This window comes from Homarus americanus, unplaced genomic scaffold (genome assembly GCF_018991925.1).
Source record: "Homarus americanus isolate GMGI-L3 unplaced genomic scaffold, GMGI_Hamer_2.0 scaffold47177, whole genome shotgun sequence".
Classification (NCBI taxonomy): domain Eukaryota; kingdom Metazoa; phylum Arthropoda; class Malacostraca; order Decapoda; family Nephropidae; genus Homarus; species Homarus americanus.
Window position 1 is genome coordinate 925,294 of NW_024723484.1, and position 24,707 is coordinate 950,000.

Sequence of the window (24,707 nt, forward strand, 5' to 3'; positions counted from 1 at the left end):
ATAGTACCAAGATTATAGCACCAAGCATTACACTACCAAGCATTATAGTACCAAGCATTATAGTACCAAGCATTATAGTACCAAGCATTACAATACCAAGTTTTATAGTACCAAGCTTTATAGTGCCAAGCATTACAGTACCAACCTTTATAGTACCAAGCATTATAGTACCAAGCATTATAGTACCAAGCGTTATAGCACCAAGAGTTATAGTACCAAGCATTATAGCAGCAAGCGTTATAGCACCAAGTATTATAGTACCAAGTATTATAGTACCAAGCATTATAGTACTAAGCATTATAGCGCCGTCACAGCACCCAAACAATCATGGTTCCCAATCGATATACCACAAGTGTCATGACATGAAGGTCATATCATCAAGTATCAAAGCATTGTCATAACACTGTCATCGAACCAATTATCATAGCATTAAGTATCATAACACCAAGTTTCATTGAACCATGTAACTCATAGCACCGAGTGTACCATGAAGTTGGGTACAATAAAGGAAAATAATATCTAAAATCTAATACCGTAATAATAATTAACCTACATTAGTTTACCTATTCAAATCTAACAAACCAAACTCTTTTCACACTTACTTCAGTTCAGTATCCAATATAGTAACTCTTTTCACACTTCACTTCAGTTCAGTATAGTAACTCTTTTCACACTTCACTTCAGTTCAGTATAGTAACTCTTTTCACACTTCACTTCAGTTCAGTATCCAGTATAGTAACTCTTTTCACACTTCACTTCACTTCACTTCAGTATCCATTATAGTCATTTTCACACATGACGAATCTTAACACAAGGTCTAAACTAAAGTTATAACGTTTACACAACATTTTCAACACACGCTGAGGCCAACAATAGCACGATATAGTATATTCACCTTGGGAACACCGTCCGTTTCTGACACAAAACTAAAATGGCGGCCTCACCGGCTCACTGATCTGATCCGAGAGAAAACTTTGTTTTGATTAGTATTAACACCAATTAGATACCCTGAAACAAAGCAAATGTTCGTCTGGCCAATCAGCAAAGCCGACACATACACTGCACGAGGGAAAGGACTTCATTACCAACCGTAAACCAATGGTTGGTATGCCTGGTTGCGAACTGACTCAATATTTCGTAATAATATGTATTGCTCGTCTTTATAGTATTTACAGGTGAAAAGAAGTAATTTAATTTGTAATAAAAAAATCCACAGGCAGTAATGTTCAGATTTCTCGTTCGTTTTGTCATATTGTTTGACCCTTACAGCGTTCGAGACCTCTTTGTGACGAGTGTACAGTTTAGATACGTTTTCTAAATACATAATAACCAGAAAGTTTCATCAAACAGTAGTACACCGAATGTCATCAAACATAAATACAACGCCTTACAATAAGTTACTGTAACATTTAACAACGTAATAATTAATTCTAAGTAACAACACTGGTTTTGGCAATAGTGATACTGGATGGAACTATTAATATTTAAAATAGACTACATAATACTAAACAATAATTCACCGTTCTGCCACATCTTGACCAGTTTATAAAATGTTACTAGATAATTATACATTTTCAATTATCTAATAGTTTGATGTCATTATTTCAGACAAAATATGCCTTCATCATTACCTAAAGAAACGCATTGTCAACATCGTAATAATAGAAAATGGATTCACAGAAATAAAGAAAAACCGAGATATAATTTTGATGGTATACTAAACATTAAGATATTAAACCCTAGAGAGTAAAACATGAAGCCGCCATGAGAAGTCAGCTGTCGTCGAGGTTCGGGACTTAATGTTTAGTTAGTTGTTTTACTGTATATGTTCAGTGATATACAATCATATTAGATGTATAGATAAATATACAGAGAATTTGTTGACAGATTTTTCTGGTAAATCCCGAAGCTTTGGATCTTTTTCGAGTCATCACTCGAGCTTTGACTGACTTTTGAGTAGGTCACTTAATTAATCAACTCTGTTAATTAAAAGTACACTGAGACAGTAACTAAATACCTTCACTTAGTACCAGGACAAAATATAATGTAGAGAATCTCTCCTCAGAGAGTCTCTTCTTTAACTCCGTCTCCAAACTGGTACTAAGTGAACGTATCCGGTTAATGTTAAGAGTCGCCTTGTAATTCTGATGACATTTTTGGACACTAAAACTTATACTTTACCTTACGTCAGCCAGTAAAGTGTAATCACATTTTTTTCTAATTTATTAAATAGTATATTCATCGTAGGATCTTTTGAGAATTTTACCCCGGGTGTTCAATTACTATTAATGTGCTCCTGTGCCTGCACTTATGAACAAAACTGCGGAGATTACTTTATAGTTCATATTTAATGTTAAGGTAAATGTAAAAATTATTATGTACACACACACACACACACACACACACACACACACACACACACACACACACACACGAAGGGTCAAGACGTACCTGGCGCTCCTCTCGGAGCAGCCAGGTCAACTGTTAAGTTGGCCCATACCAACTCCCTCCCCTGAACCCTCCTCCCCACCGGAATATCAACAAGTTCACGCCAGAAGTTACTATTTCATTTAGGAAAGGAATGGAACCAGTGTTAAACAGAGGTGAACAGTGGTGAACAGTGCTTAAGTCAGTGAGAACAACTCAACAGTAACAGTGGTACCCAAGTTGACCTTCACACAGTGAGGTCCCAGGTACCCAGTGATAACGGCCCGACCCAACAACCAGCGATGTGTTAATCCGTCTACGATAGGAAGGCCTGGGACCACACCTCACTCATAGAACACTGTCTGTGAGGGAATTACTACACCACGTGAGGCCCCTCATAACACCATCTGTGAGGGAATTACTACACCACGTGAGGCCCCTCATAACACCATCTGTGAGGAATCACTACACCACGTGATAACACCATCTGTGACTACACCACGTGAGGCCCCTCATAACACCATCTGTGAGGGAATTACTACACCACGTGAGGCCCTCTAACACCATCTGTGAGGGAATTCTACACCACGTGAGGCCCTCATAACACCATCTGTGAGGGAATTACTACACCACGTGAGGCCCCTCATAACACCATCTGTGAGGGAATTACTACACCACGTGAGGCCCCTCATAACACCATCTGTGAGGGAACTACTACACCACGTGAGGTCCCTCCTAACACCATCTGGGAGGGAGTTACTACACTACGTGTTTGCTGTTCAACACCTACATTAATCTGTATGTTCACTGTATGTTCCTTCACCTTTCTCTAATGAAGGCTTTTGTTAAACCACCAATGTATGTAATAAGTCATTTATGCCCAATGTATATTTTCAGCCTTCGGGCTGCAGAACTTTTTCAATAAACCGTTAATTATTATTATTATTATTATTACACGCGCGCGCGCTCGCGCGTGTTCTGAGTTATATATTTCACTGCTCTGTGTGACTCTGATGTCTCGTGCAGTTTGTCACACCTTTGGGGGAGGCCACGACAGGGATGTGAGTATAGCCACATTAGTTTTAGAACAAATGAACTTAAATAACAATTTCCTTCCAATTCTTTGTCTTTCCTTAATTTCTGTTTCCTTGTTACATCATCACAATCTTTTATTTCGCGTCTTTCATTCTTTCTGTCTCCTCTCTTTCCTTTTTTCATCTTTCGTCTCTTTCATTTCCTCAAAAAATTAGTCGTCAGGTACATAACTAACCCTTGGTCTCATCTTCTCCCAGGGACAAACCCACCCACCTCAGGGCTCGTCCACACCACCACCACCACCACCACTCTCTCTCTAATATATCATGCACCTCTTTCTCTCTCCCTTTGTTTCTTCTCGCTAGTTTATCTTTCATGTGCAGCTGTTTCTCATTATTCCGAAAGTTCACCCTAGGGCGGCGGAGCAGCTAATGAAAAGTAAACAAAGAGTTATGCTTGTTCTTAGTGTCTGTGTGAGCGGAGTTTGACGCTGTTGGACTGTGACTCCCTCTCTCATCATCCCATCCCATCCCATCAGGAGCGGTGTCTGATGTGGACTGCTCACATAGTTGGGAGTACAAGTAACTACAACACATGGATGGAGAGAGAGAGAGAGAGAGAGAGAGGAAGAAGTGGGAGAGAAGGAGAGGAGTGCAAGTTGGGAATTCCTCCCCAGGGCTAAAAGATCAACAAGAGGCCGGAGCAGACTAGGCGGGTCTTATCACACTCGGTAAACACGGCAGCATGAATAGGGCGGTGGAGCCCCCAACCTTTGAGACCCGCCCCTGTTGGTATTACAATATTTGGTGAGCCCTCGAGCACGGGGCCACAACAGAGGCACAGCTGGCAGGGCACGTGACCCCAGGGGACCGGGGAGGGGGGAGCGCTAACCTGGCTTCATTACTGGCGTATGGGAAAAATACCGAGATATGAAGGGAATAATATGACCCGCTGAATTTATGATAACTGGGAGGAATTAATAACGTGTTTTTTCGAGTGTTTGTTTGTACGTATAAATGTGGTGATATAGGTACACACAAACACACACACACACAGATTTAGTCATACATATACCAATTCTACATTAATAGAAATCACACCTCAAATTAGATACCTACCAAAAAAAAAATCCTTTATTTCATTAATTAAAGATTTAGTATTTCGTGAAAAATGTAAATGACACACACGGTTTTTTAATAAATGACTTGTTTTATTTATTAGATATAAAAGTGTTTGACTTTTATAAACTAAATGTCAGGAATGTTGTGTTCGGATTTCAGCCTTATTGTAAATATTTTAATAAAAGTGTCTCCAGAGTCCCAGTATATTATTCAATATGTAGGTGGGTTATGGTGTGACAGTGTCCTAAGATTAAAAAGGAGATCACACACACACACACACACACACACACACACACACACACACACACACACACACACACACACATACACACACACAGAGCCCAGTTGTTGTTGTTGTTGTTTTTGGTGGTGGTGGTAATAGAAGAAAAAACAGGGAAAAACCTTAAAACAAGAAATATTTGTAAAAATGAAGGAAGAAACGGGGAAAGAAAAGAAAAATAGAATAAAGAGTAAAGAAGAAAACAAAAGAAGTAACAGAATACAAAAGCAAGAGACAAAGATATAAAGAAATAAAACTGAAGGTATGTCTAAGCCTCATGACATGCACTCCTGTATCTGGGTTAACACAGTGCTACTCGAGACGTCACACTGTCATTAATGTATCAATTAATAATCTAAGTCAGTGTATCAGGTGTGGGCAGGTGATCAAAGACAATAATCAGTAGAAACGAGAAATAACATTAAATTTACTCGTCCATTTAACTGAAAGGGTTTCGTCTTGGTTACCATTTACCCGTTAACACAGACTTGTGACAGAGAAACAGACGACACCATATGCCAATCTAGCCCAAAGTGAGCTACCCGTCAATAAAACAGGAAGAAGAATTGGTCAAAGAAAACATTCCCTTAAACTGGTTGGCTCAGGAATGCGATGCGAGAGTAGAGTTGGAACTGCAGGCCATAGACTGACGAAGACTATCCTTGCATTCAGACCGGCTCGTCCAGAATACCAGAGAGAGAAAGACAAAACAGGTTGGTGACGAAGAGAGAAGGACTCACTAGTCGTCTACAACCCTCGTCAGTACAGTCTTGTTGCTGAATAAGACAGAAGGGGAGATTACAGCCCTTAACCTTTAATGTAATTAGGATTATTCCACAGTGCAACAAAAGAGACCACCCCCAAGGACATTCTGGAGCGATAAAGAGCGCGGAGTTATCCCTATGGACCTCTCTATACAGGCGGTGGTCCCAAATGACAACAAGAGGACTGGGTTGCCGTGGGTCTAGACGAGTCCCCACACTACCGCCGCCTTCCTCTGACTCGCCGGGTTTATGGCGTATAATCAAACGCGAAGTGGACATTCGTTCGTTATAAACTTTTTTAGGAGGGCCTCGGAATGAGTATAGAGAAAGGTATTGATTTTGGCACTGACGAGAAGGCAACGTCTGTCATTCAGGAGTTGCCTTGCCGGTAACACGATAAGAACTGAGAAGCTACAAGCGGCAACACTTTAGCCATCATTGTTACAGATGAAATTAGCAGCGATTCGATCGTGAATACTAGTGTTACCACCACAACTACCATTGCCCTCTTTGTAATTACCAGCTTTATTACCGTGTTACCACCATAATGAACATGGCGAATACCGTGACTGTTCACTTGCGACAATAAACACGATTAAGATTACCATAATTTCTATCACTACCCCTTCAGTGACCAGCAACACCCACAGTAACTAACACTGGCGCTTCTCTAAGGTCTAATATGCCCAACGTAAGCATGTGTTACCATTATAGTTGCTATTATCTAAAAGTATCACTATTCTTAGCACTGAAACACATACATACACCGGGTCACATGTCTGATCTTGCAGCTCATTTCTCTGGTTCCTCTGTGATATTCATTAAGGTACACAAGTGACCTCATTCATCAAATACTAAATATAATTAGTCACTCCTCCTTTAAGGTACTTGAGCCAACGTAAAAAGAGACGGTTTATGGACCGTAAAACTAAGTTGACTTGTTCTTTAGGCAGTTTGCTGGTTCTAATAGTCAGTTCAGTGATCCTTGGATTCGAGACCGCTCAGTCATCGAGTCTGTTTAGTGTTCCTTTGAGTTGAGTAGCTCGGTGGAGCGGGTCACTGGTTATGGCCCTGACTCGGCCCTCACACGGCCTCGACAACACCAAAGTGGCCCAAGAGTCTGACCTTGTCATTAACGACGACGACGAAACTGGCTCACTTCCTTGTCAGCTGTGATAGCCCTTACCTTTACTTGTAAGGGCCATTAGCTGAGTTTGTGAGGACACTAAATCGTTGTTTGTAAAGGCCCACATCTATGTGAGGGGCCCTGCTTGCTTTGCACGGACACTTGGGACTGATATATGAGGGCCCTGATGTTGGTCTGTGAGGCCCTTCAGCTTAGTTTCTTAAGATCCTCAGCTTGGTTTATTAGGATCCTCAGCTTAGTTTCTTAGGATCCTCAACTTGGTGTGTTAGAGCCTTTAGAGTGTTTGGTGAATGCCTTTATAATACTATTGTAAAGACTAATAATTCAATTCATCATTATAATAACACAAAGAGAGAAAATTTATCCAGGGAATAAAAGTGTAGATGTTGTTGGACATTTAATTCACAAAATATGAAAAGTTACCATCATAGTTTCTCTCTGTTGTCACCAGTTTCAGGCTTCATCAAAAACAGAGTCAAGTAACGTGTCAAATGTGTCCAACAAAACACACGTAGTGGCATGTAAATATGATTCGACAGTAATGACCCTGAATTTGCATAACTCAACATAAAAATGCACTTTGATAACATTGATAACTTTTTAGCGACAGTTTCACATCGCTGAAACGTAATAGCCATAAAAATTTTCATCAGAGAGTGATGTTTAAATTCCAGTTGTAAATCAGTGTTTATTGGTGTATGTACACTAGCTCCTAGAATATCGAAGTCAAACCTGGAATATTCAGCAGAGAACAGAGGCAAGTCTCATAGAATATCACAGTAACCGTTAAAAAATTCAGCAACAGAAAATGACGACGACTACAGGGATGGCCGCCCCGAGCTGCTCTTCTAACACTCCCCCAAAAATATTAAAATATCCGACTGTAATTCTAGCAATTTTCACACAGCTGGGGATATCACTACACTACTATTTTTTTTAATCGTTGTATTTCAGGCAATATATTACATCAGAGTCATTGTCAGCACTGGGGATCTGATACAAGGGCGGGAAAATGTGTCGTGGCAGCGAAGCTTTCAGTGAAGTTGAAGCCTGTTCTAATCACCAACATAACACAGATTACCTCGCCCCTCCTCCCCTAGTCAACAAGGAAATCCTCCAGGATGTTTTGATCATCATAACTGCACACAGGCCTAACAAGCAGCACCAATCGAACCAGCAGCACCAACAGAAGCAGCAGTACAACCATCACCGACAAAAAAAAACAGCATCACCACCACCAACAACAGTAGTAGCACCAACAGCAGCACAACCACCACAAACAGTAACAACAGCAGCACCACAACCAGCAGCACCATCAGCACCAATTGTAATAAAACCTAACACAAGAAAACGGTATCCCGGTGTGTGTAGGCCAGGGAAGGTGTAATTTTTACCTGTTCTCACGCACATATAACTGGACCATAACAAAACACTTCCCACCTTAAGGAACAGTCCAAATTACCAGCAGCTGTCAGAACAAAACAAGGCAATTAGGGGATATGGTATTTGTCCTGGTAAAGGACTCGAATCATGGTAGGTGGAAGATCGTTGGCGGATCTATGGTAGTGTGTGTGTGGTGGTCTGTGGTAGCACTGGGTTGGTTTACGGTAGGTCTTTGGCAGTCTGTGGCAGTATAAGATACCCATCTTATACTGGTAGCTCTGTGGTGGTACTTGGTGTGTGTGTGTGTGTGGTAGTTACTGGTAGCTCTGTGATGGTCTGTGATACTGTAAATGCCTTCAACCACTCGGGTGATTATACTGTCAACTACCTAAACAACACGCCTTTACTATGTGGCCAAGGCTGTCAAGTTACATACATGATGGTTATAGTGCCATGTTGGACGGAGTAAACGAGAGCCTGTAGTAATGGAAGTCGGGGAGGGGGAGGGGAGGGGGTGGTTGGGGAAGAGAGAGGGGGGAAGTGGAAAGGAAGGTGTTATCGCGAGGGGGAGGGGAATGGTGTGTCTGTCTGTGTGTAGGGTGATGGGGGTAAAGGTGTTCAATGGGACGGAGGAGGGAGGGTTAGAGGAGGAGTTAGCGTGGAAAACAATGGTGCAAGGCAGTGTGAAAAGACAGTGTCACTGTGTGAGAGGGGCGGTGCGATAGTGTGAGACGGACGATGCTAAAGTGTGAGAGGGACGGTGCTAAAAGTGTGTGTAGGGAGAGTGAATAAGATTATGGAAGATAAGGCAAATGTATAAGTGTTTCAAGAGAAGGAGAAACAGAGTGAAAGAGAGATGGATAAGTGTGAAGAGAAATGAAACAGTGTGAAGAGAAGATGAGTAAGAGTGTGGTCAGAAGGGAAAATAGTGTGGCTAAATGTTCAGAGATAAAAATAAAAAGAATAATGCAAGATGTAAGAGGAATGGGACAGAGCGTAAAAAAATGGAACAGCTATGTGATGAGAAGATGGAAAGAAAGATAAAAAAGATAAGAGATACAGATGAAAGGAATGAAAAAAGAGAGAAAGAACACATAGAAAGTAGGAAGAGAAAAACTGGAAAGGAAAGCTGACAATATATGTAGGAAGAAAGGAATCAGAAGAGGTAATGTAATAGATAGATAGATAGATAGATAGATAGATAAATAGATAGATAGATGAGACGCAAAACTATAAATCCAATAAAAAACAAAAATGGGGGATATTTTTTTTAATAAGGAGTAAAAAATTAAAATAAAATACATATTGAAAAAAACAGAAACGAATTTACTATTTAGGGAAACCTATGAAAAAATGTCCATATTCTGAAAAAAAAATATGACCACGCTATTTTTCCCAACAAACACAATACATAAAGAATGAAAACATAAAAAATAAAAAAATAAATATATTAAATTTTTCACTTTTCTGTAAAACTCCACATTAAGGAACAAACCGAATATGCATAAAAAATAAACAGTAATTTAGAGAACAGGAATAAAGAGCAATCTGTAAAGTATGACACGACAACAGAAAGACACAAGAGAGAGATAGAATAAGGGAGATAATGTAACAAGAAAGAAAAAGACGGGAAGCGAGGAAAAACAGGAACAAAGACAAGAGCATAAGGGTGAGGGGTGGGTGAGGGATGAGGTTGAGGAGTGTAAACATGATAAGGTAAGAAGGATGAGAGAGAGAGAGAGAGAGATTTAAAAGAAACACCCAGGAACGCGAACAAAGGAAAGGAAGAGATAAAGAAGGTAGAGATAAGATAAGACGAGATAACAGAAGGTGAAAAGAAGAAAAGTAGGGAAGATAAATTAAGTAAGAGGGACTGATGTAGAAAGGACAAGGAATTACAATAAATTAACCAACATAAGACATATATGACAAGAATCAGAGACATGGAGAAATGGGAAAGATAAGATAACTGATATAAGAATAATAACAAGCACTTGATAATAATAAAGGAAGAGGAATGGATAATAAACAAGAATATATATATATATATATATATATATATATATATATATATATATATATATATATATATATATATATATATATATATATATATATATGTATATATATATATATTTAAGTAGTTGTTTGGCATGATATCTGTAAGCTCCCCCAAAAATAAAAAAATAAAAAAATAAAAAATAAGAGAATGATGAAAAAATCGAGTGAATAAATTAAGGGTACAGAAGAAAAATTGAAAGAGTCAAAGGCATAAAAAGATGGGAAATATACGAGTGCAAATATAACACAGAACAAAACGAGGAAAAGATAACTTAGAAAGGAAAAGATATCGAAAGGAAAATGTGAATCAATGGAGGAGAAAAGAAGAGAAACGAGAGAAGACAGGCAAAGGAGGAGTCAGGAGTGTGTGTGTGTGTGTGTGTGTGTGTGTGTGTGTGTGTGTGTGTGTAATAATAATAATAATAATTAACGGTTTATTGGAAAAGTTCTCAGCCTGAAGGCTTGTGTATACATTGGACATAAATGACTTATTACATTACATTGGTGGTTTAACAAAAGCTCATTAGAGAAAGGTAAAGGAAACACAGTGAACATTCAGATTAATGGTGTTGGAACAGCAAACGTAGTGTAGTAACTCCCCTCCCAGATGGTGTTAGGAGGACCTCACGTGGTGTAGTAGTTCCCTCACAGAGGGTGTTATAAGGGACCTCACGTGGTGTAGTAATTCCCTCACAGATGGTGTTATGAGGCACCTGACATGGTGTAGTAATTCCCTCGCAGATGGTGTTATCAGGCACCTCACGTGGTGTAGTAATTTCCTTACAGATGGTGTTATGAGGGACCTGACATGGTGTAGTAATTCCCTCACAGATGGTGTTATGAGGGACCTGACATGGTGTAGTAATTCCCCACAGATGGTGTTATGAGGGCCCACGTACCACAGAGGAGAGGCCTCACGTTGTAGTAATTCCCCACAGGTGTGTTATGACACGTGTAGTAACTCCTTCCATATGGTGTTAGGGGCCTCACGGTGTAGATTCCCCCAGACGGTGTTCTGAGTGAGGTGTGGTCCCAGGCCTCCTATCGAGACGGATTAACACACGCTGGCTGTTGTCGCCATCACTGTACCTGGGACCACTGTGAAGGTCAACTGGTACCACTGTTACGTTGAGTTGTCTCACTGACAGCACTGTTCACCACTGTTCACCTCTGTTTAACACTGGTTCTCCTTTCCCAATGAAATAGTAACTTCTGGCAGAACATGTTGATATTCCGGTGGGGAGGAGGTTCAGGGAGGGGGATGGGCCAACATAAAGTGACCTGGCTGCCTGAGAGAGCGAGGTACGTCTTACCCCGGTGGCAGATGGTGTGTGTGTGTGTGTGTGTGTGTGTGTGTGTGTGTGTGTGTGTGTGTGTGTGAAGAAATATTATCATGACGCTGACGTCTCCAGGGACTGGTTGGATACTGTAGTAGTAGAGACAAGAATATTCTAAAAAAATAATATTCTGAATTTTAATATCTGGTGTGTATGAGGCACAATCTATGAAAGGTGTTTAGTGACCCTGGTAGATAAGTAACAGTACCGATGGTTAGCTTTTTACATAATCACCAACATTACGGACGGTGCCAGTGGAGTTTCGAAGAGGATATGTAAATAAAAGCAACTTGTTTATATTAGAGAAGCTGCCACCACACTGACGTCACGCGTACTATAGGGGACGATCACCATGATTCAGTGACATGGATATTGTGTCGGCTTCGTAATGACATCGAATTTTAGGCCGTTTTATGGATGACACAAACAAGTAGTTAAGTGTCTAAATAATCTAACAGGCAAAAGACAAATAAGTTAATTGTTGTTGTTTTATGACAGAGGGAACAGAGAACAAGAACATCACGACATCGGCCTCCGTGTCCTGGTTCTCAACTAGTAAAAATTTTAAGGTAAAATGAAACATATTATAATGCGGAAAAATTTTTGACATATAACCAGATTTGGGATGAAACCTACAGGAAGGATAGGTAAATATTTTAATGGTGACAAAAAGCAGACACACACATAACCGGAATTGTTATATGCAAGTTACAGGAAATGTGTAGCAGCAATGAATACCCTATAAAAAATAGTTGAGTAAAAGTGTCTCTCGGGCCTCGTTCAGCCACACTAAAGAAGAAAAAAATCTCTCTTACGCGAAACAGAAAAAAAATATCCATCACCCAAATAAGGAAAGGAAAAAACTAGACTGATTAGAATCCCTCGAAAACATTCATATCCATAAACAGTCAAATCAGTATATGCGGATCAATTAAACAGAAAAACTATGACCTACATTACAAATTCATCCTCAGCACAAGCATTCTTCCCGTCTTCTCAAAGCATTTTTTCCCCCACCCAACTGCTGCTTCTGGGAAACGTAATTGAAAAGTGACGTTATTTATGATATATAACTTAGTCTTATGTGGCAAATATTCCACTCTGAAAGATTAAAACCCAAGTTCCCTTTTTAAGAGCATTCCAGTTATCGTAAAAATTTAATACCTCTGCTTAGGGTCGTATATAAGTAAGCTCGCTGCGTAAAATATATTATCATTGGAGGTTCTCTGCTTGTGTTAGAGTTAGGGTGTGTGGGTGGGGGTGTTTGTGTGTCTGAGGGGAAGTTAAGGTGCGTAGGTGTTTGTGTCTGAGTGGGAATTAAGGTGTGTAGGGGGGTGTGTATGTAGGGTGAATAAAAGTGAGTAATAATAATAATAATAATAATAATAATAATAATAATAATAATAATAATAATAATAATAATAATAATAATAATAATAATAATAATAATAATAATAATAATAATAATAATAATAATAATAATAATAATAATGATTATAGCGTGTTCTCATCTGTGTGTCAGTACGAAATATTATCTAAACAGTAAATAATAACTTAAACATTGGCTCCGCAGTAAGATTGACAGACTGTTCGCCTCGAGAGCAAAAGGTCACGAGGTCAATTCCCGACCCGATTGGAGAATTATATTCATTCCTTTTTACTGTTGATGTTTTACACGCGGTGAAACAACACTACGGTGTCCTAGCATCGTACTGTTAAAGGGGCGGATCATTCCACCAGCTGCTGAATGTTAAGAACCATGACAACAGCACCAGAACAGAACCCCTGCTGTATATATATCCTGCATATATTAAGATACATATGATTACCAGAGATAGAGTGCATGACTATGGAAAGTTAAGTACTATGTGGTGAGTGGTAAAAACATAATGCAAAAGAAGACGCCAACAGGCCAACAAGGAAGATAAGGTTAAAAGCGATAGATGAACTGAAGAGAGACGTTAATTTGCAAGCTTAAAAGTTGAGAAATAATAAAAACCTAAAAAGATAAATTAGGAACATTATCATAAATAGAGGAGAAATGATATGTGGACAGGGGGAGAGAGAAGAGCACAGTAAACTTAAGTGTAATAGAGAGCGAGGCATGAAATACACCTCGAATTCTGTAATATTAAAAATAAATACAACTGGAAAACAACGGATAAACATAATGCAACGAGGAAGGACAACTGTGAAGGAGTATAAACAGCTGTAGAAAGAGAGTAAATAAAGTGTATAGAGAAAAAATATGAACTGGGAATTCACTTCAAACAGAGGAATGTACAGAAGTATCAAGAAATAGAATTGGATCACAGGTGCCTGCATGCACTATACATGAGGATAGGGAATGGGGGAAGTGTACCAAAGAACTGAATAGCTTCATTGAATGCCTCGCCGTATAAAGGTAAAGCTATCGAAAGTGGATATAAAGCAGCGACAGGATCAATTCTGTAAAGAGTTTGAGGAGAGGTGCATGGTAGGAGAGTATGATGGGAAGAATTAAAGGCCCATCATGGTGATATACGAGAATATTAGGCATATATGAACGGCCGTAAGGGGTCATGAATTTAATTTAATGTTGTTGTTTTATTTCTTCAGTATTTGCACTGAGGGGAAAGGGAGGGATATGTCAGAGGTCGGGCAATTAGCTAATATCCCCAGCGTAGTCCAGGACAAGTGGTACCATTGTCGGTAAAAATCATGATTAAAAGACATTTTTTAGATATTTTTCTGCATTTCATATTTCTCTCTTTCATGCTGCTTCCTTATATCTCACTGCCCTCCCCCCTCCCTACTAAGCCCTCATTGCCCCTCCTAAGCCTCCCCTTCGCCCTACGCTCTCCCTGTCCCTCATCACCTCCTCCTCTACAAATATCACGTCATCTAACTTTTTATTCCTCAGCGCCCTGCACCCATCCTGCACCAAGTCCCCTCCTCCCCTACATACTGATCTTACCTCTTCCTCCTCTTCCTCCCTATCCCTAACCACCTGTTCTTCCTCTTCAAAGATTCTTCTGTGCCCATTTCTGCCCCCTCCCCTACCTTCTCCCCCTCCTCCCTGCCCCTAACCGTCCCTCACTTCCTCCGCTTCAAAGAGCCCTCTGCGTCCCTCTCCTCCCCCTCTCTATATATCTCCGCTAATTGTGTGCGCCAGTTATGAATCTCCCTCATTAACCAGTGGAGGCCCGCCACTGCCGCTCTGTTACTTCCTTCCACCTGCTACTCTGCTGATAATATTACGCTGCTATGTGACTCTTTTTATTAGGATTGCAGGACTTTTTTGTGATGCACGCGATAATAATGCAAAATTTTGAGTCCATTTTTGTAGCAATGAGTTAAATATGTTTTTTTAACTTCCATGAGATGATAAGTTATATACTTATTTTTGTTATATACAGTACAGTATTATACAGAAGTGGGTCATCGCCCTCTCCCATGCATGTCAGAGTTGAAATTACCATCCAGGTCTTCTGATGTCGATGAATTGTTTTTTGCAATGTTTGTTGCCTGTATAAACTGATTTCCTCTAGCTTGTAAAAATGTACCGAGTGGCGTTCTTTTCCCTTCTTCCAGCATCCATCACACAACCGTATTAATGTTTTGATCTTAGATCTGTCGATGAGGGATACCTTTTTCTTCATTTCTTTACTATGGGTTGGATGTGATTGAGGCCGTCGCCTCTGAATCAAGTAAAAAAAAAAAGAACTACAAATTTCCGTCAAGGGGCTGAAGTAATGTTTATTTTTCTCTCGTAGGTAAAATAATATTTGTAACAGAGATAAATTCGTCTCTAACAATGTCTGGCAATATCTGTCAAATAAAAATGTCAGAATCTACATTTTTACGTTACTAACATTCACAGCAATTTATTCATATCAGTATCAAGAAGAATTAATTCCAGCTGGTAATTCTGTAGAAAAAAAAAATCCTAATGGTTGTGTTTATTAAGCCTTTAGTTTCAGGTTAACATCACAAGGTCGTATTTCCTGAAGCAAAGATCGGTGCTGTTACTACGTTGGAGGGGATTTAGTTAGAAGCCAACTGGCCTTTGCAGACAATCCCGCGATTTATATGTACTTAAAACGACCTTTGTGAGTCTTTACCAGGACTATCCCTTCCTATCCCAAGAGCTCTGTTCGCTCCCAGGAGAACTTTGTGTGTTGTTCAAAGGAAAATCAACCATGTCTTTATTTTGCCGAGGGCTGTATGTTGTTATTGGCACTCATAAAAAGTTTCATCCAAGGGAAACAAGACGATATCAATAGACATTATATAAATATCGCAGTGCTATCAGATGACCCTTTTATGTATAGTAATGCATGGGGTGAATTTGTATATTGATATCAGTTATTGGATTAGGAATAAACTATGACAATAGAAAATACATTTGAGAAAACAAATATTTGCCTGGCCAGAGAATTAAACTTATATTTCAACTAAATATTTACGGTAAAAAAACAGTAAAAAAATATAGAATGACAAGTTAATGATATCAATAAGAAAAAACTGCTGTAGGTTAAGAAAAACAAACAAATACTACAAAAAACTAAAAACAACAACAACAGAATAATGAAACATTTTAACACCATGATCAAAATAGCTCCACTGAAATTTCAAATCATGATAAGTGAAAAATTACACTATGAAAAAAAAAATATTCCAAATGTGAAGATAAATTATAAAAATGAGGTTCATAAGAATTGGTTTTCGCTCACAAGAATTTCAATTGATTCAGAAATTCGCTCACAAGAAACTTTGGCTCTAGTTCAAAAGACTCGTCCGCAAAAAAATTAAATAAAAAAAAGTTTACGTTGATAAGAATCTGTTTTTCGTGGAATGGAATTTGCTTGTGTCCCTTTTGAAGAATTTTATAACTTTGGTGTTTAACTGTATAATAAAAACAAACAAACAAACAAACAAACACTTAAATAAAGAAAATTCTGTGTTCTTGTTCATCTGTTTTAAATTCGTGTTCACACTTCGATCATGGTAGTGGTCACCCTCGTGTGTCAACTAGAGATTAAAATTTGAACTCTAAGCCTCTAGTTTATGCAGCGAAAAATCCATAATAATGAAACTGTGTGTGTGTGTATGATGTTCAAGTGTGTGTGTGTGTGTGTGTGTGTGTGTGTGTGTGTGTGTGTGTGTGTGTGATCTCTGAGACTTTAGTGTGTCCTTCATGGTAAGTGATATACCCGAGTGTGAGCAAATATGTCTCCAGGGTGTAACTGATGTTCCAGTATTAATAATAATAATAATAATAATAATAATAATAATAATAATAATAATAATAATAATAATAACAACAATAATAAAAATAATAATAATAATAATAATAATAATAATAATAATAATAATAATAATAATAATAATAATAATAATAATAATAATAATAATAATAACAAAAATAATAATAATCATAATAATAATAATAATAATAATTCCTGTCATATATATATTAAGTACCGTCCAAAATAAGTATAATTTATTGTCTACGACCTGAAGAAAAAGGTGAACTCTTACTTTCAAAGAATGAAATGTAAACCCCCTATTTATAAAACGCATCACACCTCAAATATAAGGTGACTGTGTGTATTTTTTCTTCTATTTATAAATCGGGAAAAATAATTGTATCTACGGGAGAACAGCTAACCAGGACCTGACCATTCCAGTGTTCCAAAACAAAGCATTTACGAGTCTACCCACGCTATGCCATTCCCAGGGGCGTGACGTCATAACTCTCTGGGCAGTTATAGCCTTGAGGTATATTTAACAACAAGATGGTGGCCGATAATGAAGTACGATATTTTTTTTTTTTGAAGGGGGCGATATAAAAGACGTATTTTCTCCAATATTCACAAAGAAAGATCTCAAGTGTATGAACCGACAAGAAAGGACGTAATCCCCCTAAAGGGTGATGAAAGGAATAGTAATCTGGTTAAGAATATACAGGAGGGTATGGTCATGTTGTGAGGTAATGAGGAAGGGGATAAATCCACTCAGGTAAAAAAACGTGAAATTAAGACAAGAGTAACCCGTGGAGGACACGAAAAGAACGTAAATAACTTTATTTTAATATAAAGGTTGTAAATTATATCTGTTATTGTAATTAGTGTCATAGGAGAAGTTATTTATCTGTAATAAATTTAGGAGAAAATTGGTTCGTTGTCATTGAGTGATAAATGGGATTAAGTTGTGCTAGGCGAGAGTAAGAGAGAATAAATTATACCAGCTGTGTGCGAGAGGGAAATAAACTTAATTTAATACCAGTAGGAGATGGCTAATTATTTCCAAATACGTGATAAGGCTTTTAAGTACCAATAAGTCATTGAGCGGAATGGGCATAATTATACTGATTGGATGGAAAAAGAATTAATAATAGTGCAAATTATCGAACAGTTTGGACGTGAAGTGTTCTCTTACCCCGAAGACGACCAGTCAGCCATCCAACACTGTAGGGGCGGAACCGATCTTTCTCCCACCTACTTTCATTAACCTTACGACACCGACCACCTAGAACGTCGGCCCTAATCTGATGCTGATCTATGCTGACGCCCGCTAGTGCTGGGAGAGGTCTGACAAGGCATGTGGGTTCGATTTGTTTATCAGTAAGTTAAGCCTTGAGAGGAGACTACTAGACAAAATACTTAGCCAGCGATCTTATACGTACAACTGATCCAGCACAGAATTCAAATTTGAAATAACCCGAAATCATGTATTTTCAGTCAATGTAGAAGATGACAGTAATTAATACATCACTTGTTCATTAATATATTATACTAGCTGAGTTACCCGACGTCGGCCGGGTTATTAATGATAATAATAATGATATAAAAAAAAACGGGCGTGGGCTCACAACAAATAATATTACAGTATATGGTAGGTGAAGGTCGGCCCCGACCCGCCCTTCGTGGAGGGACAGGAGATAGTGCACGACTATCCCCCTAGGCCACCCGCACCTACCTACCAAAATTTTACTTTCTACATACAATAATTTGCAAATTCACAAAGAAGATACAAACAAACACACAAACAGAATGTATCTTTATATTTAGTCGCTCATAATTCGGTCTCACTAAGCCTCTCCACTAAGCAACGACTAACATCTAAATATGATCTAAGTTAACTTGTTACTTTCGGTATAAGCAAAACTGACTGTGCGTGGCTCTGCGTCGTGAGGAGACGAAATAGTTTCATTTTCATCTCAATTAATGCCCGGTAAACCCCTGATTAAGAAGTCTTCAATAATTTCCTGAATTACAGCTGTTTATATGTATGTTGAAAATCCAATATTGTTTTCATATTTTGGATTTCGTGTTTGTCTGTCTGTCCGTGTGTCCGTATTTATATATGCATGTATGTGTAAATTGACAACAACATTCAAACAGTTAATGATTCAAAGTTGTATATGAGCCACACGTGCACTCCCCATGCACTAAGAACACCTTGCTAACTCGCCCTAAAGCAAGATATGAACCTCAGTGTTTTTCGTGGCAGCAGACGGTCAAAAACATATATCTGTATAAATGTGCAGAATTAGTCTCTAACCTGCAGACGGGATTAATCAAAACACGCGATTTTTATTCTCTCAGAATTTAAATCAATTTATTCTTGCTTTCTAATTTAGGATAATTTGATAAGTAATGGATTAAAAGCGGGAAATTTTTCAGCACAATAATTAAAATGGCACAGCAGCGTGGCTTGTTATAGACGAACAAACCAGCGAGTTAGTACACATCAAGCTAATCTCTTTGAGTTAATAGTATAATAGTCGTTATTTAGCGAGGCTGCAGGGAAGTACTCTCTGTAAAACAGGCAGGGTGTACTGAATTAATTTATAAATGTCCTGTTTAAAGTTGTGAAGCCTTTTGTATCAGATGTTGGTTACACAATTTCCAGAGAGAGCACTTCATACGACGCCGCCTCCAAAAGTTTTCATTTAACGTTTATACAGTACAGTACTCTTAAAAGACTGCAGACACGATTGAATTGCATTTTAGTGATGTTTTCAAAATCTGATATTCCTGTTACTTTCCGTTTACCTGTTGTAATCACTGATGAAGTATTGAGGCTCAAGTTTAGTGAGCGTTCTATAAATTAACTGAACATATTTACCCTTCATTGAAAAAACAAAGAGACGCTCGTGCTTGTAACTGATATTTTTAGTGTAAAAAAAAAAGACCATTTTGTTTGTACATTTTTTATCCTGATGGAACAAGGAAACATCGGCTCTGAGACTCTGGAATTAACGTGAAACCTTTGCACCAAAAAAGAATTAACGTATTTTTCCTTTCCGGTACACGAGAGAAACACGCAGAGTTAAGTGTAGATTTACAATGGAATATTTTGACACAATGTTGATTGTTTTCCTTTAGTAACGAAATAAAACCATTAGGATTATATTTGGACTAAGAGAGAAGATCATTTATGAACTGAAATATTTACCATCAGTATAAAAGATAAAGAAACAAAACACTAAACTTTTAATATAAACTCTGAATATCGCTTTAAACACTGTATACCTCCAAGAGAAACATCTAAACATAACACGGAACATTTACCTTGTATTTTTATATGTATTTGTGTACTCGAGTATCTAAGGTCGTAAGGCACATCATTTGAGTAGATTTCATACACATAACAACAACTATTTGTAAAAAAAAAAAAAAAAAAATATATATATATATATATATATATATATATATATATATATATATATATATATATATATATATATATATATATATATATATATATATATATATATATATATATATATATATATATTTAAGTTTCTTGTTGAATTTAAAGCTCCATAAATAAAATGCTCTTTTCTTATAGTATTCAGAGGTCTCCCACAAGACTACACCTCGACAACAATACAATTTACTGATGTACTAAAACGAGAGAGAAGTGGATTTACCCCTTACAAACTTAGCCGGCGACACCATCAACTTTCTGTGTCACACGTGAACAGGAAACTATTAAAACTTTGTTGCAAACTTTCAGTCACCTGGGAAAGTTTCTGAGGTGCGTTTTAACAGTATGCTCCAACTCTCTCTCCAACACACTTAAATGCATAGGCTTGAGCGTCCATCTAAAAGGAACTTTGGGATGAAAATGAGTGAACTATGTAGATGGACTTTATTACACCAGTTTGTTGAAACACTTCAATAATTTTTCCTTTGATCATAAAGTAACTGAAGTTTGTTAATCATGGTTAAATTGGAATGATTAAAAGTTGACAATTGAGCAGGTATGATCAAAGTCTCGATAGTTAAATTTCAATTAAGCAGCTCTGATCACAGGTAAATGTGTATCACTTCATCCTCACTGTGTAACTCACCAAGCGGACAAGTGTCACTCACCACACAAACATATGTTATTCACTAGGTTAATGAGTGTCTTTCACCAGGTGACCGCATACCACCCAACATGTTTTCATTCGACTTTCACGATAACTCCAAACACGGATCACTTAACGCAGAATATTCCGCTCATCTATTTGATTACAGCACTCGTCTCCTGTCTTAGAAGTCGTTGGTTCGATCCCGGAGCAACTCAAGTCAACCCAGTTATGGAAATGAAGATGGTTAACTATAGTACCGACCACAATACACCTCCTTGTGTACTAAAGGCTGAGTTTAGAGTGTACTGTGTCCGGCCTGCACCCCGAGTACCCACACCCAACTTACATTTGGTGTGTGTGTGTGTGTGTGTGTGTGTGTGTGTGTGTGTGTGTGTGTGTGTGTGTGTGTGTGTGTGTGTGTGTGTGTGTGTGTGTGTGTGTGTGTCCATAATGAGAGGAGTAATAGCGGTTCCCCTATAATACAATAAAGTGTCCACAGCCTGGTCAGGTTTTTCCCGACCTCCAAATGGGATGCTGAAATGTTTCCAATTGAAGTGAACAGGACATAATAGAGACTTCATTAATAGAGTATTTGTCAGTACCGGATGCGCTTTGTTAGATAGGATTCGTCGAATTGAATCTGAATCCTCCAACTGATACGCATTAGGAACTCAACTCATTATTTTATTCTGAATTAAAACATCGATTCGACATGTAAATTGCAGTTCACACCAATTGTACTGTACATTTACACGTTCACATATCCATAATGCAGTTGAATATGACAATTTCTGACCCAAATGTCAAGTTTAATTTTCGCTCTGTGTTTGTGTTATAAAAGACCCACTCTGTTTCCGCTGAAGGTCTCTGGTTTGTATATATTTATTTTATGCACAAGGTATGTATGTATGTATGTATGTATGTATGTATGTATGTATGTATGTATGTATGTATGTCTAACATTACTCATTGACAACACTACTGATATATCCGTACTATTTGATCATTCATCACAATGACCAAAAAAAATAAATAAGTTGAATTATATCCCTGCTGACTCACGCGATGTTTACAGAAGATATCAAATTTATTATATATATTTATGTACAAATAACCCGAGTATAACCATGGCAGTCCAGGTGATGGTAAGTTTAGTCTTTATTTTGTATGATAGGCTGAAAGATTACGTGAATGTGAAGCAGCTTAAAGTGCTTCACATATTGGTTAGTTTATAGACCAGCGTTTATTGTAAATCTGTTTGTGATGCTCTGAATATACAGTACGCTGACAGTTTTAAGCCTTATATGCAATGCTATTGACTATAAGAGGAATATTATTTTTGTTTTGGTTTGTGATGCAGTCGTATATTTTGTTGACATGTTATAAGTATATGTACTGTGTCGTGTGTACACATCACTAAATCCTTAATGTAAATATTACACGAAATTGTATCTGATTATGTAATGAATCTTGTATGTTGTCTTTTACGTCATGATTTTAAAAGTATTTGAAGAAAATGAATACAGAATTAAATTGTATGAAATATATAATAATTTTTTGTATATATCTGCTAAGTACACGGCAAAGCCTCAGCACACAAGGAGGCAGTGTGACCGGCATTAAACTCTATTGTTTTATTTCCCCCAACTAACAACCAGGTACTCGTTCGTAGATGGGTCGAATGGGGGTGACCGGGATACTGAACCAACTAACCATAGGACGAAGTGACTAGGAAAAACTGACACTGTGTAGTGTAGTGTAGTGTAGTGTAGTGTAAGAAAGGAAGGAATGTAATAACTTGGAAAAAAACTATGTAACTGAGAAATGAAGAAAACGTAATAACTGACACAGAAGAAAACGAAACTGGTGGGAGAGAGTGAGAGACAAGATAAATAGGACAATGGGGATAATAATAACAATAAAAAAAATACATATTACCGAAACAAGTCACAAGAGATACACGGTGAGTTATAATGTCATCGTGTGTTCACTGTACCATAATACTTTTACCTGTAATATTATTATTAATATTACGGTATATAAAAGATTCGAGTAAAACCACAAAATAAAACAAAATTCAACGACTCATGCAGAAGGAATCAAATAAAAACTGGGATGTTAAAAATTTGAGGGAGAGATATGAAAGTCTGAATATTCTTTCTCAATATAAACAACGTCTTAGAGAGAACTGCAAGACGGTGTTGGGGCAGAGGGTGAGTTATTAGCATCCTGGAAGTGTTGGCTCAGTATATGTGTTCCAATGATTTTTTTCTATACATTACCAATCGAAATGAAGTTCAGTTGCATTGATTAGATTTTTGTTTTCGTCGGGTGTTTAAACCACTGATATAAAAGACAGAGAGACTTTGAAGCTAGCAAGTCGAATTGGACCGACTACCGCCCGGGATTCAGTGTCTCATCTCCTAGCTTAATGGAGTCAGACGGTCATGTTCACTCATGTTAGTTTGATAAATCCTTTGAACATCAAAAAAAAAGGTAAATCTTTCTCACGTTCTATAAAAACTAAGGATACTTTAAACGTCTCCTGAATGAAACAAAATTCCTCTGCAAATACAAAAAGTCATCTAGATACTCCTATAAAGCATCTGAATCATCGAATAATCTATTGGAAGACCAAAAAAATCCTCGCTGAACTATCTAAAATATTTTTGACTCGTAAAATCCTCTGCACCGTAGAGAATAGTTCACTCTTGCTGCCTACATTCTCTAAGCTCCGTTGAACCTCCGACAGGAACCTATAATTAATGAATATAAACATCGTCAAACTAAATGAGGAAAAGAATGGAACTCGGATATAAAAATTCATTTTCATATCAAAAACAGATAATGAACGTCTGTTAGATGAAAATAAGCACACAGAAGAAAGCGTAACGCTAAGGATCATATTGATTTTCCTAGAGAATGGCGGCAACCTCCGCAGTGCTGCTTCAAGACCCATGAAATATTCAGCAAAAACCTCGTCACTCCCGCTGCCTGATAAAGATCCAAGAATTAGCATGTTCGCTTGAGTGACGTAAGATTATCAAGACCAAGACTTTAAAATATGAAATTAAGAGGACCCAAGCTTTAAGAAGTAAGATTAGAGACACAAGGGATTATGTATATATATATATATATATATATATATATATATATATAACTATGAATTAGATGAAACATTCATAGTTTCGGGTTAATATACGGCTGACAATAATAAATGAAATAAGTAATATCCTTGCTTCAAAGCTGCTAAAAAAAATAAGGATTGATACTTATAATTGTTGTAATATTTAGTTTTACGGCATCCAACAAGGTCTACGAATGAGGTGATCAATGTGAGACAGAGAAAAAAGGTTCTCCCCTACGAGAATCTTGGTCACAAGGTGCTACGATGCGGATCCTAACAGGAGGTAAATAATAATAGCATTTAGGGATGGCAATGCCGCCCTCCCGTGTTGCCATCTCGCAGGCAAAGCGTATTCAGAACGTCATGAAATAGGTGTAAAGCAGAGGTAATGAATGTAGCCATTACTGCTAATGGGCACGGGATTAAATGGAGAGGCAGGCTGGGTTAGGTAATTAGCTAATAGGCATTATACCGAGTTAGAACACAGATTTGGCTGAGATTAGTGAGATAATTACGGAAGGTTGGCTGATGTAGACCGCAAATGACGGTTGAAAATGAAAAATATGACACTTATTTTTGGCTGACGGTAATAAAGGTAAGGACATTTTAAAACCAAACAATGATCTAGGAATAGCTACTCCTTAATCAGTAGGATGTAAGGCCTAAGAGAGGGAGA